Raw genomic sequence first — 13,888 nt, 5'->3', positions numbered from 1 at the left:
TATATAATGAAAATTTCCCACTAGCTATATGGTGGTGACAAAACGAGAGACTCTCAATCATGAAGATCATGGTGCTTAATATGCACAAGTGTGGAAAGGTGGTAGCATTGTCCCTTCTCTCTTTTTCTCTCATTTTTTTGGTGGGCACTTTGGCCTCTCTCTTTTTTGGTGGGCATCTTTGGCCTCTTTTTGTATATGGGCTTCGCTAGCCTCTTTTATTTCCTCACATGGGACAATGCTCCATCAATGATGATCATCACACTTACAACTCAAAACTTAGAACAATGATGACTCTATATGGAATGCCTTCGGTAGTGTACCGTGACAATGATCTAGCATGGCATGGACATCAATGGGAACATCATGCTAGCTATCTTACGATCATGCAATGGCAATGTAGACGTGGTGGCACATGTCATGGTGGTAGTTGCATGGCAATATATCTCGGAATGACTTTGGAAAAAGCTATAGTAGGTAGGTATGGTGGCTGTTTTGAGGGAGGCTAATCGTGGGTTTTGTGCACGGGCGAAAGTTGCACGACACTAAAGAAGATAGTGATGGTGGAAGGTGAAAGTGCATCTAAACCATGGACTCAACATTAGTCAAGAAGAACTCATATACTTGTTGCAAAAGTTCTAGTAGTAATCGAAACGAAGCATTCAACGCATACTCCTAGGGGAAGGGTTGGTAGGTATAAACCATCGCGCGATCCCGACCGCCACACAAAGGATGACAATCAATAGACTAATCATGCTCAGACTTCATCACATAGCGGTTCACCATACGTGCATGCTACGGGAATCACTAACTTCAACACAAGTATTTCTAGATCCACAACACCTTACTAATATAACTTCAATATTACCATAACCACAACTCAAAACTAATTGAGATGAATCAAACTTCTCTAACTATTCAATGCACATGAAGGTGGAAGTTTTCATATCCCTTTGGATAACTACCCCTTTTGAGACTACTATCAAAGCATAGATCAACTACCAAGCCACGCACCGCTGTGCTCTAAAATATATAAGTGAAGCACATAGAGCAAAGGCAACTAGCTCAAAAGATATAAGTGAAGCACATATGAGCTGAATTGTCTAACCAAAGGATATAAGTGAAGCTCGACAAAATCACGGTGAGTGCATGTCTCTCTCTCTAGGTGTGCAGCAAGGATGATTGTGACACAACAAAAATAAAAGACACCTACGATACAAGACACTCCAAGCAAAACACATAACATGTGGTGAATAAAAATATAGCCCCAAGTAACGTTACCGATGGATTGAAGACGAAAGAGGGGATGCCTTCCCGGGGCATCCCCAAGCTTAGGCTTTTACGACATCCTTGAATCAAATTGGGGTTCCTTGGGCATCGCCAAGCTTGATATCTTGCCACTCTGTATCTTTTTGTCCATAAGAACTTCACCCAAAACTTGAAAACTTCACAACACGAAACTTAAACAGAAACTCGTGATAACATTAGTATAAGAAAGCAAACCACCACTTCCTTAGGTACTGTAGCAAACTTAAATTCTACTTATGTTGATGTTGGGTTACTGTATTTTCAATCTTCCATGGCTAATAATCCCCGATACTATCCATAGTTTCATCAAAATAAGCAACCAACTCAACAAAAACAGAATCTGTTAACAGCTGACCGGTCTGTAGCAATCTGTATATTTCGTACACTTCTGGTACTTCAAAAATTATGAAAAATTACGACAGTCTGAAGAATTTGCGTAGCAATCAGCAGCAAAAAGAATCAACTCAAAATCTCTTACACAAAAAAAATTCGTTTCGTGAGCAGAAAGTTTCTGTCTTTTCCAGCATGACCAAACGATCATCCCCAAGACTAATCATAACGGTTTTGCTTGGCACAAACGCAAAAATAAACACAAAAAACACAATCATAACAGAATTTTGAAAGTGTGGAAAACATAAAACAGAAAGAAAAAGGATAGATTCATTGGGTTGCCTCCCAACAAGCGCTATTGTTTAACGCCCTTAGCTAGGCATGCAAGTGAAAATCACATCTAAGCCTAACATACTTCATATGCATAGGCATTTTATAGGAAAACAGATTGTCAAGACAACCAATAGTTGCCATATGCAAGGAAGAAGAAAGAGACAATAGCAATCTCCACATAACGAGAGGTGAATTGGTAACATGAAAGTTTCTACCACAATATTTTCCTCTCTCATAGCAATTACATGTGGGATCATATTCGAATTCAACAATGTAACTATCACATAGGATATTTTTTTTCATGATCCACATGCATGCAAAGTTGACGCTCTTCAAAAATAGTGGGATTATCATCAAATAAAGTCATGACTTCTCCAATCCCAGTTTCCATATTGTTGCAAATATCGTACTCATCATGAGGCTTAAACAAATTTTCAAGATCATAAGAAAGATCATCACCCCAATCATGATTATTGCAACAAGTAGGGGACAAAGCAAAACTTGCATCCCCAAGCTTAGGGTTTTGCATATTTTTAGCATGATTGTCACTAATAGGATTTATACTGAAACCATTGCAATCATGCTTTTCATTCAAGGAGCCCTCGTGAATCACTTCATAAATTTCTTTATCACGATTTTCAGATTCACGCATCTCAAGCAAAACTCAATAGAGAAAGTCAAGTGCACTCAACTCTCTAGCAATTGGATCAACATAATTGGATCTCTTAAAGAGATTAGCAAGTGGATGAGGATCCATATCACTAGATTTTCAACAAGCGAATATGCAAGCATATTGAAGGCACATAGCACACAAGCAAAGGAAAGCCAAACGAGAGAAAAGGGCGAACGAAAAAGGAAAACGGAAAAGGCAAACGAAAGAGGCAAACGAAAAAGGAAATGTGAAGTGGGGGAGAGGAAAACGAGAGGCAACTGGCAAAAAGGTAAATGCAAGAGATGAGTTTGTGACACCTACTTGGGTAGATCTTAACTTGATCTCTCCTCCCCGCGCCAGAAATCAGCATGTTGACGAGAGACTATTCTTGACTTGATCTTCCCCGGCAACGGCGCCACAAATCCTTCTGCTAGTGCGACAATAGACCTTCCCTGGTACGGTGCCAGGAATCATGCTGCTATGTCTAAGCCTTTAGGGACTTACTTTGCAAATATGCAAAGGATCTCCCCGCGGCCTTGCAGCCTTGCGTTGGTGTTCCCTTGAAGAGGAAAGGGTGATGTAGCACAGCGGCGGTAAGTATTTCCCTCGGTTTTGAGAACCAAGGTATCGAACCAATGGAAGATCTCGGCAAGTCTCAAGTACCTGCACAAACACAAAGAGCTTGCACCCAACGCTATGAAGGGGTTGTCAATCCCTTATAGATTGTTTGCAAAGTGAGAACTGAAAGCAACAAAGTAAACAATCAAAGTAAAAGTGAAAGTGGAAACGATAGTTGTGAATAGACCCGGGGGCCATAGTGTTCACTAGTGGCTTCTCTCATGAAAGCAAGTAGACGGTGGGTGAACGAATTAATGTCGAGCAATTGACAGAACCGCGCATAGTCGTGACGTTATCTAAGGCAATGATTAAATCTATAGGCACCACGTCCAAAACAAGTAGAACGATACTTTCTGCATCTACTACTATTACTCCACACGTCGATCGCTATCCAGCATGCATCTAGTGTATTAAGTCCAAAAGAACAGAGTAACGCCTTAAACAAGATGACATGATGTAGATGGACAATCTCATATCTACGATAAAAGCCCATCTTGTTACCCTTGATGGCAACAACATGATGTGTGCCTTGCTGCCCCTTCTGTCACTGGGAAAGGTCACCACACGGTATGAACCCAAAACCAAGCACTTCTCCCATTGCAAGAATCATAGATCTAGTTGGCCAAACAAAACCCAAGACTCGGAGAGACTTACAAGGATATCAAATCATTCATATAAGAAATCAGCAAAGACTCAAATATAATTCATAGATAATCTGATCACAAATCCACAATTCATCGGATCTCGACAAACGCACCGCCAAAGAGGATTACATTGGATAGATCTCCATGAAGATCATGGAGAACTTTGTATTGAAGATCCAAGAGAGAGAAGAAGCCATCTAGCTACTAACTACGGACCTGTAGGTCTGAAGTGGACTACTCACGAGTCATTGGAGAGGCGATGATGTTGATGTAAAAGCCCTCCAACTCCAAAGTCCCCTCCGGCAGGGCACCGGGAAGGGTCTCGAGATGAGATCTCGCGGAAACGGAAGCTTGCGGCAGCGGAAAAGTGTTTTCGTGGATAACCTGATTTTTTCTGGATTTTTAGGGAATTTATAGGCCAGAGACCTAGGGGAGGGGAGCGCCTCGGGGGCCACAAGCTTGGTTGTCGCGCCTCCCCCCTGGCCACGGCAACAGGGCTTGTGGCCCCCCTGTGGGCCCACTGCCTTGGCCCTCAAGCCTCCCGATCTTCTTTCGTTCTGGAAAAATTTATTTCGGGGATTTTATTCCGTTTGGACTCCGTTCCAAAATCAGATCTGAAATGAGTCCAAAACACAGAAAAAACAGGAACTGACACTTGGCACTGAATTAATAAGTTAGTCCCAAAAGAGATATAAAAGGTAAACAAAACATCCAAAGTTGACAAGATAACAGCGTGAAACCATAAAAAATTATAGATACGTTTGAGACGTATCAGCTACCATGTGCCATCTATTTGCTTGCATCTTTGCTTGCTAAAAATCTATTAATATGGATCCTCATCCACTTGCTAATCTTTTCAAGAGATCCAATTATGATGAACCAATTGCTAGTGAGTTGAGTGTAGTTGATTATCTCTATGAAGTTTTGCTTGAGATTCGTGAATCTGAAAATTGTGATGAAGTGATTCACGATGTTTCCTTGAATGAAAAGCATGATTGCAATGATATTGTTATAAATTTTAGTAATATCAATTGTTCTACTGATATGCAAACCCACAAGCTTGGGGATGATATATTTGATGAGTTTTCCATGACCACTACTTATTGCAATGATCATGATTGGGGTGATAATGCTTGTTATGATCTTGATAATTTATTTAATACTCTTGATGATTGTGATATTGAAAGTGGGTTTGGAAGAGTGTCAACTTTAGGCATTATTGACCCCACTATTTTGGAGAGTGTTCAATCTTATGAAATTTTTGATAGCAGTGGGTTTGGAGAGGTCATGACTTTAGTTAATGATAATCCCACTATTTTGGAAGAGTCTCAACTTTGCATGCATGTGGACCATGAAGAGAAAATTTTATATGATAGTTATATTTTTTAACTCATTCATGATGCTACTAAAATTTATTGTGAGGGAGGAATATATGCTTGTAGGGATTGCAATAATATCAAGTTTCCTCTCTATGTGTTTAAAGTTTTGAAGTTATGCTTGTTTTGCCTTCCTATGCTAGTTGATTCTTGTTCCCATAAATTGTTTGCTCACAAAATCCCTATGCGTGGGAAGTGGGTAAGACTTAAATGTTTTTTTCATGATATTCATGATGCTCTTTTGCATATCACAATTACTACTTTTTATGCGAGCATCACTGAAATCATCATGCCTAGCTAGGGGCGTTAAACAATACCGCTTGTTGGGAGGCAACAAAATTTTATTTTTATACTTTTGTTTTTGCTTCTGTTTTTTAGTGCTGCACACATTATTACCTCTGTAAAAATTGTGTTTTATTGTTTTAATTAGTGTTTGAGCCAAGTAAGACCTTTGGGATGGCCTACGGTGTTTGAAAGTTGATTTTGCTGAAAAACAAAAACTTTCGATCTCAGTCCAGGAATTTTGTAAATTCACTGGAACGTGCTTTTGATATGAATGTTTTACACAAGATTGATATACAAATTTCCCTGATTGTCCTAATTTTTCATAATTTTTGGAGTTACAAAAATGTTCGAAGTTTATAGATTTCTACAGACTGTTCTGTTTTTGACAAATTCTGTTTTTATTTGTGTTGTTTTCTTATTTTGATGAATCTATGTGTTGTATCGGGTGGTGTGAACCATGGAGAAGTTGGAACACGGTAAATATTACATCAATATAAATAAATAATGAGTTCACAACAGTACCTAAAGTGGTGATTTACTTTTCTTATACTAACAGATCTCATGAGTTTTCTGTTGAGTTGTGTGTTGTGAAGTTCTCAAGTTTTGGGTAAATATTTGATGGACTATGGAATAAGGAGTGGCAAGAGCCTAATCTTGGGGATGCCCAAAGCACCCCAAGCCATATTCAATGATACCAAAGAGCCTAATCTTGGGATGCCCAGAAGGCATCCCCTCTTTCGTCTTCAGTCCATCGGTAAATTTACTTGAGGCTATATTTTTATTCACCACATGATATGAGTTTTGCTTGGAGTGTCTTGTATGATATGAATCATTAATTTTTAGTTTGCCACAATCATCCTTGCTGCACACATCTTTTTAGAGAGACACGCTGAATCGTGAATTTATTAGAATACTCTCTGTGCTTCACTTATATCTTTTGAGCTAGGCAATGTTGCTCTAGTGCTTCACTTATATCTTTTAGAGCACGCCGGTGTTGTGTTTTATAGAAATTATTAAACTCTCATACCTCACTTTTATTATTTTGAGATTTCTTTAAACAACATGGTAATTGGTTTAGAATATGAATTTAGTCCTAACATAATGGGCATCCAAAAGGGATGTAATAATAACTTTCATATTAAGTGCGTTGAATATGATGAGAAGTTTGATTCCTTGCATATAGTTTTGAGATATGAATATGGTAATATGAGAGTCATGCTAGTAAGTAATTGTGAATTAGAAGAAATACTTGTGTTAAATCTTGTGATTCCCGTAGCATGCACGTATGGTGAACCGTTATGTGATGAAGTCGGAGCATGATTTGTTTAATGATTGTCAACCTTTGTGTGGAGGTCGGGATCGCGCGATGGTTAACTCCTACCAACACTTACCCTAGGAGCATGCATCTAATACTTTGCTTCGATAAATTCAATAAGTATGTGAGTCTTCTATGACTAATTTGAGTTCACGGATTATACGCACTCTCACCCTTCCACCTTTGCTAGCCTCTCTAGTACCGCACAACTTTCGTCGGTACATTAAACCCACCTTTCCTCAAAACATCCACCATATATTTTCTTTAAAACAGACACCAATCTACCTATTATGGCACTTTCATAGCCATTCTGAATTATATTGCCATGCAACACCACAGCCTCATTTTTATGACACGCACCATCACTTCCATATTGCTTGTAGAGTCATACTTTGTTCTAGATATCGAGTTGTAATATTTTGCGTTGTAAGTAAATAAAAGTGTGATGATTTGCATTATTAGAGTATTGCCCAGTGTGATAAAAGGATGATGGAAGCTATGATTCCCTCACAAGTTGGGATGAGTCTCCGGACTTTACAAAAATAAATAAAAAGGCCAGCTAAGCCCATAAAAAAATAAAAGAGGCCATAGAAGCCCATTAAAAAAAGAAATAAAATAGAAAAAAATGAGAGAAATAAAGAAGGGACAATGCTACTATCTTTTTCCATACTTGTGCTTCAAAGTAGCACCATGTTATTCATAGAGAGTTGTTGGGGATCGTAGTAATAATTCAAAAAAATTCCTACGTCACACCAAGATCAAACTAGGAGAAACCACCAACGATAGAGGTAGATCATCTTCATACCGTTGAAGATCGCAAAGCGGAAGCATTACTATGAACGCGGTCGATGGAGTCGTACTCGCGGCAATCCGATCCAAACACCGAATGTTCGATGTCTCCGCGTTCAACACAGCTATAGCCCGGAGATGTCTCCTCCTACTTGATCCAGCAAGGAGGGAGGAGAAGTTGAGGGAGAACTCCGGCAGCACGACGGTGTGGTGGCGATGGAGTTTATGGCTATCTGGCAGGACTTCGCCAAGCACCGCAGAGGTGGAGAGGTAGGGCTGCACCGAGGGAGAGAGAGACGTGTCTGCACAGGAGGAGGAGGGGGCGACGGCCTAGGGGGTGTATCCACCCCTAGGGAAATCCTAGGTGGTGCGGTAGCCTTAGGAGGAGGTGGGGGCGACGCCCTATGGCAGCCACCACGCCTAGGGTTTGGCCCCTTGCGCCTTGGGCCTACTCCCTTGGCTCGCACCATCCCACTAGTGGTTGGTTCCCTTCCCCTTTCAGCCCATGTAGCCCTCTGGGACATGTGGACCCTCCCGGTGGAGCCCCGGTACCCTTTCGGTGGTCCCGGTACAATACCGATAAACCCTGAAACTTTTCCGATGACCGAAACTAGACTTCCCACATATAAATCTTAACCTCTGGACCATTTCGGAACTCCTCGTGACGTTCGGGATCTCATCTAGGACTCTGAACAACCTTCGGTAACCACATATAAAATTCCCATAACAACTCTAGCGTGACCTAACCTTAAGTGTGTAGACCCTACGGGTTCGGGAGCCATGCAGACATGACTGAGACTTCTCTCTGGCCAATAACCAACAGTGGGATCTGGATACCCATGTTGGCTCCCACATGTTCCACGATGATCTCATGAGATGAACCATGATGTCGAGGATTCACTTAATCCCGTATGTAGTTCCCTTTTCTATCGGTATGACACTTGCCCGAGATTCGATCGCGGTATCCCTATACATTGTTCAATCTCGTTACCGGCAAGTCTCTTTACTCGTTCCGCAACACATCATCGTGTGGCTAACTCCTTATTCACATTGAGCTCATTATGATTATGCATTACCGAGTGGGCCCACAGATACCTCTCCGTCACACGGAGCGACAAATCCGAGTCTCGATTCGTACCAACCCAACAGACACTTTCGGAGATACCTGTAGTGCACCTCTATGATCACCCAGTTATGTTGTGACGTTTGATACACCCAAAGCACGCCTATGGTATTACGGGAGTTGCACAATCTCATGGTCTAAGGAAATGATACTTGACATTATAAAAGCTCTAGCAGACGAACTACGCGATCTTGTGTTATGCTTAGGATTGGGTCTTGTCCATCACATCATTCTCCTAATGATGTGATCCCGTTATCAATGACATCCAATGTCCATGATCAGGAAACCATGACCATCTATTGATCCACGAGTTAGTCAACTAGAGGCTGACTAGGGACATGTTATGGTCTATGTATTCACACATGTATTACGGTTTTCGATTAATACAATTATAGCATGAATAATAGACAATTATCATGAACAAGGAAATATAATAATAACCACTTTATTATTGCCTCTAGGGCATATTTCCAACAGTCTCCCACTTGCACTAGAGTCAATAATCTAGTTACATTGTGATGAATCGAACACCCATAGAGTTCTGGTGCTGATCATGTTTCACTCGTGGAAGAGGTTTAGTCAATGGATCTGCGACATTTAGATCTGTATGTACTTCACAAATATTTATATCTCCATCCCGGATGTATCCAAGAATGGAGTTGAAGCGGCGCTTGATGTGCTTGGTCTTCTTGTGAAACCTGGCCTCCTTGGCAATGGCAATAGCTCTAGTGTTGTCACACAAGAGAGTCATCGGGCCCGACGCACTCGGAATCACTCCTAGGTCGGTGATGAACTCCTTCATCCATACTCCTTCATGTGCTGCTTGCAAAGCATCTATGTACTCCGCTTCACATGTAGATGTCGACACGACGCTTTGCTTGCAACTGCACCAGCTGACTGCCCCGCCATTAAAAATATACACATATCCGGTTTGTGACTTGGAGTCATCCAGATCTGTGTCGAAGCTAGCATCAACGTAACCCTTTACGACCAGCTCTTCGGCACATCCATAAACGAGAAACATATCTTTAGTCCTATTCAGGTACTTAAGGATATTGTTGACCGCTGTCCAGTGATCCACTCCTGGATCACTTTGGTACCTCCCTACCAAACTTATGGCAAGGTTCACATCAGGTCTGGTACACAACATGGCATACATAATAGAGCCTATGGTTGAAGCATAGGGGACGATACTCATCTTTTCTCTATCTTCTGTCGTGGTCGGGCGTTGAGTTGTGGTCAACCTCACACCTTGTAATACAGGAAAGAACCCCTTCTTAGCCTTATCCATATTGAACTTCTTCAATATCTTGTCAAGGTATGTGTTTTGTGATAGACCAATGAGGCGTCTCGATCTATCTCTATAGATCTTGATACCTAATAAGTAAGCAGCTTCTCCAAGGTCCTTGGTTGAAAAACACTTAATCAAATAGGCATTTATGCTTTCCACAAGTTCTATATCATTGCACATCAACAATATGTCATCCACATATAATATGAGATATGCTACAGAGATCCCACTCACTTTCTTGTAAATACATGCTTCTCCATAAGTTTGTACAAACCCAAACGCTTTTATCACCTCATCAAAGCGAATGTTCCAACTCCGAGATGCTTGCACCAGCCCATAGATGGAGCGCTGGAGCTTGCATACCTTGTCAGCATTATTAGGATCGACAAAACCTTCCGGCTGTACCATATATAATTCTTCCCTAAGAAAGCCGTTGAGGAATGCCGTTTTTTTTACATCCATTTACCAGATCTCATAATCATAAAATGCGGCAACTGCTAACATGATTCGGACGGACTTCAACATCGCTACGGGTGCGAAAGTCTCATCGTAGTCAATTCCTTGAACTTGTCGATAACCCCTAGCGACAAGTCGAGCCTTATAGATGGTCACATTACCAATCGTGTCAGTCTTCTTCTTAAAGATCCATTTATTTTCTATGGCTTGCCGATCATCGGGAAGGTCCACCAAAGTCCATACTTTGTTCTCATACATGGACCCTATCTCCGATTTCATGGCTTCAAGTCATTTGTTGGAATCTGGGCCTGCCATCACTTATTCATAGTTCGAAGGTTCATTGTTGTCCAACAACATGATTTCCATGACAGGGTTGTCATACCACTCTCGTGCGGAACGTGTCCTCGTGGACCTACGAAGTTCAGTAGTAACTTGATCCGAAGTTTCATGATCATCATCATTAACTTCCTCCCCAGCCGTTGTAGGCACCCCAGAAACATTTTCCTGTGCTGCGCTACTCTCTGGTTCGAGAGGAGGTACAATTACCTCATCAAGTTCTACTTTCCTCCCACTCACTTCTTTCGAGAGAAACTCTTTCTCTAGAAAGGATCCATTCTTGGCAACAAAAATCTTGCCTTCGGATCTGAGATAGAAGGTATAGCCAATAGTTTCCTTAGGGTATCCTATGAAGACGCACTTCTTCGACTTGGGTTCGATCTTTTTAGGTTGAAGTTTGTTGACATAAGCATCACATCCCCAAACTTTCAGAAACGACACCTTAGGTTTCTTGCCAAACCATAATTCATACAGTGTCGTCTCAACGGATTTTGACGGTGCCCTATTTAAAGTGAATGCGGCAGTTTCCAATGCATATCCCCAAAGTGATAGCGGTAGATCAGTAAGAGACATCATAGATCGCACCATATCCAATAGAGTGCGATTATGACGTTCAAACACACTGTTACGCTGAAGAGTGTGATACGTCCCAAACGTATCTATAATTTCTGTTTGTTCCATGATCTTTTGGGTGGCATTGCTATATGTTGGGGATATTATCTGCAGTGTGACCCGCCCAAGTTGGGCCGGGTCACCGAGTGGACGACTCATCCTTTGACGATTTAAGCTTTGGCCCAATAGGCCCGGGAGCTGGATGGCGGTTCAAGATCCTCGTGGAGAACCAATTATCGAGGAGTACTCCAGTCTTGGAAAGCACGTCGACTTAGAGATGGAAAGAATAATGACTTGCGGGATGGCAAGGACTCTTGTAAACCCTAAGGGCTCGACCTATATATAAATGCGAGTCCCAGGGAAGGAGGGATAGGTTAGAAATCATCGAGTACTAGGTCAGGCGAGTTACGCCCTCCTTGTAATCGAAACACCATCAATACAACACAAAGCATGACGTAGGCTTTTACCTCCTCACGAGGGGTCGAACCTGGGTAAATCTCTGTCTCGCTCCCGTTCAACCCCTTTGAGTCGCCACCAAGGTGCGATGGCTCCAACACTAAGTCATTTCACGAGGACATCTGCCATGACAAAACCATGACAGTTGACGCCCACCGTGGAGCCTGCGCATAGTGGAGTTGAGTTCTCAAAGGGAGCCCGACCAGGGTCAGGGAGCTATGCAGCGGGGCTCATGACTCGGAGCCGCCGCGGGAAGTACTACATCAATAACTTGTTGTGGGGGCCCGAGGCCGATTTAATCGAATCCGGCTACAGAATCCCCTTCGGCAAGATCAACATCTTTGTAGGCATGGTTGGATCGCCTATGCCTGAGCCGGACATCTTCACCGACATTGTCGAGCCGGCCACGTATATCTGCCATGTCACGACGCCAAATCTAACCCGCCCGATCTGCGTTGGTTTCACACAGGGATCTGAGGAACCAAAACGATCGGCGACTCAGGAGACCATGCCGGTCAACACTGATGACGAATCATCCATGGGCGACTCAAATTCAATTCAGTCTCTACATGGGGGCTGCCTCGGAGGCCTGTCATTAGCAATGGACCCCGAGGTTCTCGATCGGACCCGCCATCAGATCGCCGTTTACATGGCAGGGGCGACTCAGCCCCCGCCAAACCCGGCAGGCAATGACGGGACTGGCGAAACATCCAGAAGCCCAGCTACGATCTTGGTGGATTTGGCGGCACAGATAACAAGGCTCATGGCGATCCCTGTAACAGCAGAAAACCAGGACACAATAAACGCCGAGTTGACAAATCTAAGAGATGGGGTGGCAAAGGCTCAGCGAGACGCTGAAATAGAAGACGCCAGGATCGAGACCCGGCAAGCTCAAATCACCGCTGAGGCAGCCCGCTTGAACACCGAAAACTGGCGGCTCGAGAGGCATCAACGCGCATCTGACGCTGTCCATCAGCGGAGGCACCAGGGGCGTTTACCCCCTGATCTCAACCCTACCCGCCTATTCGACACTCCACGTACTCCCGAGGCAGAAGACACTCCGGGAGGAAGGCCGGGCCAGCCGCCAAACCCGCCGCTTCAGCCAGCGGTTGATCGCGTCCCTCGATTCCAATAACCTCAAGTTCACTTTTCCAACCCGGTGGACAACGTGCTCGCCGCGACTCGCCATTTAGAGTCCCTTCCGATTCATGGCAACACCCCGACTGAAATAGAAGCAATGAACGCCATTGAGATGTTGAAGACGACGGTGGTTCAAAACGCCCAGTTCTCGCACAGCCTCGATCGGCTGCACTCCACCCCCCCCCCCAGGCAAGCCGCACTAGGAGCCGTCCAGAGGACCAGCCCGCCATAACCAATGGGCCGTGACCCCTTCCCCAGGTTAACCCGCCTGACCATCGGGACCCGCCGGGTCGGGATCACCCGGACATCCAAGTCGGCACAGCACCGCTTGTTGGAGGCGGCACGCAGGTAGGGGTGCCATGCTTGGCCCCCGCCCTTCGCAATGAGCGAATGCCGAAAGATTTTAAGGGACCAAGAAAGGTGCCTAACTATACCCCGGACCTTGAGCCGGCGTCATGGGTTGAGAGTTACGAAATCGCCATGGACATGCTCGATGTAAATGAAGCAATCTGCGCCAGGTACTTCACAATGATGCTCGAGGGAACGACGCGTACTTGGTTGAAAAACCTGGCCCCCAACTCCATCCAAACTTGGGCTGAATTGAAAGAGCATTTCATCAAAAACTTCCGAGGAACTTGCAAGCGCCCAATGACAATAGTCGATTTATAGCACTGCGTTCAGCGCCCTGATGAGTCGGCTCACCACTGGACGCAGCGGGTCGCGGAAATCATTCACTCGTCGGACGGCATCACGGCGGCTCAGGCTGTGCTAATCTTGGAGCAAAATTGCCACTATGAGCCCTTGGTACAGAAGTTGGGGCGACTCAA

Source organism: Hordeum vulgare, chromosome 1H (assembly GCF_904849725.1).
Source record: "Hordeum vulgare subsp. vulgare chromosome 1H, MorexV3_pseudomolecules_assembly, whole genome shotgun sequence".
Lineage (NCBI taxonomy): Eukaryota > Viridiplantae > Streptophyta > Magnoliopsida > Poales > Poaceae > Hordeum > Hordeum vulgare.
This window is presented reverse-complemented; position numbering follows the sequence as displayed.